Source organism: Podarcis liolepis (assembly GCF_965112155.1).
Source record: "Podarcis liolepis genome assembly, chromosome: 11".
NCBI lineage: Eukaryota > Metazoa > Chordata > Lepidosauria > Squamata > Lacertidae > Podarcis > Podarcis liolepis.
In genome coordinates, this window is record NC_139565.1 from 39936435 (window position 1) to 39941607 (window position 5173).

Genomic DNA, 5173 nt, shown 5'->3' on the forward strand with positions numbered 1-5173 from the left:
GAGACTTATCCAGCCTGGGTACTTTTGAAGATGGGCAGGATATAACAGTTATAAAACATAAAACAGTTAAACATTAAAACAAAATAAACCATTCAGTATAGTTAAATAAAACTTCAACCATCTGTCAGTATATCACTTTGCAGGCCAGTTCCTTAGTATTTGAAAGGCCTGAGGAAAACTGCTAATCTTCAGCTGGCACTGAAAAATTGGCAACAGCTGATTCTTTGGGGGACGTGTACTCCCTAACCTGGCTGCTATTGTTGAGAAGGCTTTCTGATGAGTCACTAAGCTTTGGAACTAGCAGAAGGGCCTCCCCAACAGATCTCAGAGGAAGAGGTGTTCCTTCATGTAATTAGGCCTTAAGCTGTGCATTTTTATTATTTTTATTAATTTCATTTCTATACTGCTTTATATTTTTAAGAAGACATCTCAAAGCAGGTTACAATATATTAAAATATCTGCTATTGTTGCTGCCGATCCTGCCAGTGGTGTTTCATGGCAGGTAGCAGCTACAAAAGCTCAGACTCAGTGTCCTGGGTCTACACTAAGAGACAGGCAATAAGGGCTGCAGCCTCCCAGGCCAGGTGGGAAAAGGTCTGCAAAGCAGAGAACAGGTTGCAGGTCTTCCAGAACTCACAGCCAAGTTGAATTGGTCTTAGTAGCAAATAAGCAGTCAGTGGTGCCTGTTTAAGCATTGGTGTCATATGATTTTGTACCATTAGGCCCATCAAAACCCTGGCAGCTGCATTTAGCAGTAGCTGCATTTTCTAAACCGCCTTCAAAGGCAGTCCCACATACTTTCCTTGAAGCATGACATGGGGAGCAGTCAGTTCTTTAGGGCCGGCAGCAGAACAGAGGTGCTCTCACCCATAAGGAAATTGCAACTGAACCTCATGTCTGAAATGTGTTAATGTGTAGCACATCTGAACTGCTGCCTTTTCTAAATTGAAAAGGTTTTGTAAAAAAGGCATCTACATGTATTGTATTGCATTGATTGGTTGGTTGTGAGTCAAGGACCCGCCACCCACTTAGAGATAAATAAGACACAAGGACACATGTATTTTAGGTTAATGGGCTAAAGAAGGCCACAACTTTATTGGTTACAGCATGTGAGTGGTATTGGCTTAAGCATTGGATCCAACAATCTATACATGACTTCACCCCGCTCAGCGGGGACTCATTCGAGGGTTAACAACCAGGGGGTGGAGCTTGTTGATGCAAATACAACTGGAAGCTTCCTCTGATGTCACGGTGTGTGTGTGGAGCACTGCCTCGGCTGCTTAAATGCGGCTAAACCCCACCCCCAAGCCAGCCCTATTGGCTGGCTGAAGGGTGCGGCGCGGCAGCCGGGATAACTGATGCAGGGGGCCGAATACACCCCCCTGCCAACGCAGCAGTAACCGACTCCCGCTCACAACTCCTCCCCTCTGGTAGGAGCAGAGGCTTTCCCAGCAAGAAGCTAGGCTTTGGGAGCACCAACAGGAATAATCCCGTGACTGGGAAATCTCTATACTCTGAATCCCTGCCCTTTCCTGATGCCAGGAGCAAAACTAGGCTTTCAACTGGATCAAAGATGCAGTTTTGCACCCCGACACACACATTTGTGTACACACACACATAGGCTGGCACCCCTCTGGAGGCCCTACATGGGCTAAAAATAACCAGTCCCCCCCCCTGCATAGCCACGGCTCTGCCCAATGCATACCTGTTGGGCAGAATAGGCTCTGATATGCACCGTAGTATACCTTAATCCTCCATCTCTACTACGAATGAATGAAGATGGTGTTCTGTTCTATATGGCAGAATCCTTTCACACCACTCAAAATGAGGCAATGAAACCAAATTGGCACGCTGTGCTAACCACAGCATAGAAGGGACCATATTTTGGAAGGCAATGGAGCTGTAATTGATGCAGAAAGGTGAGCTGATTGATGATAAGGATTTAACTATGCCAGTGCTATAGCTTATGTTTCCTTGGAAGAAAGGCTGCAAGTTAGTGTTAGAGGAGATGTTTTGCATGCATAAGTTTTCAAGTTCAGTCTAGGTTGAGGTAGAGCAGGAAAAGACCCCTGGGAAGCCACTGCCAGTCAGTATAAGTAGTTGCTGAGCCAAATGGGCCAATGGTCTAACGCTGTACAAGGGAGATTCCTGTATTCTTGCAGTGCTGCCTTGTTGTCATGCGTATTACGGATTACAGCAATAACAGCAATCATTGTGTTCATTGGAATAAATAACACTGATGGTGTTCAATTATACTTGTGTTATGTGGTTACACAGATGGAGACAAACATGATCCTTGGCCAGTTTACTGAGGGAAGCGGCTTTGACTGGCTTGGACTCATATTTTTAGAAAACAATTTCTAGAATCAAATGCTGTGCACAGAGAACATTCTGCTACCAGCACTTGAAGGGTACACTTGTTTTTGCACTGCAGACAATCCTAAATGGCAATCAAGATGCCAAACATGTAAAAGTATATAGAACCACCCAGGCTAGGATTTTGAAAATCCCAGAAGTAAAGTTGTCCATTTTTCTCCACTTACTTGATTTCTTACCCCTTAACAGTTTTGTAGGATGTATAAGCTGAGCAGTTAAACTTTTGTTGCCAGCATAGAAGTGATGTGATGGGGAAAGCTTCACCTACTGAATTTCTTCCTGTCTGTTAAAGGCATGGGAGGCCAGCTTGAAAACCCTTGAAGCAAGTAGGACAGTGATATTCTGGAGTATTGTGTCTCGTTCTAGACACTACGTTTTAAGAATGACATTGTAGAACAGAGAGACAAGGATAGGAAGAGGCCCAGAAAAAGTCATAGAATCATAGAATCATAGAATCATAGAGTTGGAAGAGACCACAAGGGCCATCGAGTCCAACCCCCTGCCAAGCAGGAAACACCATCAGAGCACGCCTGACATATGGTTGTCAAGCCTCTGCTTAAAGACCTCCAAAGTAGGAGACTCCACTACACTCCTTGGCAGCAAATTCCACTGTCGAACAGCTATTACTGTCAGGAAGTTCTTCCTAATGTTTAGGTGGAATCTTCTTTCTTGTAGTTTGGATCCATTGCTCCGTGTCCGCTTCTCTGGAGCAGCAGAAAACAACCTTTCTCCCTCCTCTATGTGACATCCTTTTATATATTTGAACATGGCTATCATATCACCCCTTAACCTCCTCTTCTCCAGGCTAAACATGCCCAGCTCCCTTAGCCGTTCCTCATAAGGCATCGTTTCCAGGCCTTTGACCATTTTGGTTGCCCTCCTCTGGACACGTTCCAGTTCTCAGTGTCCTTCTTGAAATGTGGTGCCCAGAACTGGACACAGTACTCCAGGTGTGGTCTGACCAGAGCAGAATACAGTGGCACTATTACTTCCCTTGATCTAGATGCTATACTCCTATTGATGCAGCCCAGAATTGCATTGGCTTTTTTAGCTGCCGCGTCACACTGTTGGCTCATGTCAAGTTTGTGGTCAACCAAGACTCCTAGATCCTTTTCACATGTACTGCTCTCAAGCCAGGTGTCCCCCATCTTGTATTTGTGCCTCTCATTTTTTTTGCCCAAGTGCAATACTTTACATTTCTCCCTGTTAAAATTCATCTTGTTTGTTTTTGCCCAGTTCTCTAATCTGTCAAGGTCGTTTTGAAGTGTGATCCTGTCCTCTGGGGTGTTAGCCACCCCTCCCAGTTTGGTGTCATCTGCAAATTTGATCAGGATGCCCTTGAGTCCATCATCCAAGTCGTTGATAAAGATGTTGAATAAGACCGGACCCAAGACAGAACCCTGTGGCACCCCACTAGTCACTCTTCTCCAGGATGAAGAGGAACCATTGATGAGCACCCTTTGGGTTCGGTCAGTCAGCCAGTTACAAATCCACTGAGTGGTAGCATAGTCAAGACCGCATTTTACCAGCTTCTTTACAAGAATATCATGGGGCACCTTGTCAAATGCCTTGCTGAAATCAAGGTAGGCTACATCCACTGTGTTCCCTTCATCTACCAGGCTTGTAATTCTGTCAAAAAACGAGATCAGGTTAGTCTGACATGACTTATTTTTCAGAAATCCATGCTGACTATTGGTGATCACAGCATTCCTTTCTAGGTGCTCACAGACTGTTTGCTTAATGATCTGCTCCAGAATCTTCCCTGCCATAGGAGGAATGATTGAAAGATCTGAAGAACATTAAGGAAGAGACAAGACAGCCATCATCAAATTTCATTTTTGAGGGTGTGGGAAGCAAGACAGTTAAAGGTAGCATAATATTTTTCCCCAGACCCAGAATTTACACAGCAAATAAATGACAACAGGTGGAGCTTTTGAGAACTGTCTTGTGCTAGCCTCACCCAAATACACCTTCTTCATATATTGCCCTTCTTGCTGTTCCCGTACCTGAAAGCAATTGAGCAGCTGCTGCCAGATTTATTTACTTTATTATTACATTTATATCCTACCTCCCCCCCCCCAAGGAGCTCAAGGTGACACACACTTTTTCCCTTCTCCATTTTATCCCTTCAGCTACCCTGTGAAGTAGGTTAGGCAGAGAGATAGTGACTGGTCCAAGGTGGGCTTCATGACTGAGCAGGGCGACTCTGGTCTCCCAGGTCCTAGTCCAGGACTTCAGAAGCTTCATGCCACCACCTTGCAGGAAGTACTGAGCAATCTTCAAATTCCTGAAGAACTTTCATGCCAAAGATGGAACAGACTTGTTCTCTGTTACTACAGAGGACAGCATGAAAACCAGTGGGTGGAAATTGCAAGGAAGTGAATTTCTACTCAGCGTTAGGAGAAACTCACTAATAGTAAGAGCTGCTCAACAGTAGAACAGTTTGCTTAGGTGCAGGGCTCCCCTTTGCTGGAGGTATAAGCAGCAGCTAGATGGCCATCTGTCAGAGAAACTGCACTTTCATCCTGCACTGCAGATATTTCATTGATCAGATGGTTAGGCTAGACTACCTCTGAGGCCCTTTCCAGCTAAGTGGTTCTTTATTAAGATTTCCATGCTGGCTTTCTCTGTTATTTCATTCATGGTCTATTTACATCAGCAGTGGCGTTCTACTCATATAGACTTAGAGTCTGTTACAAATGTCCACATCACATCGGCTTGGAATGGTGAGGTTCTCCTTCCAAAACAAACCCTCTAAATGTCTGCCCACAGATGGAGAAAATGAAGCCATCTGGAA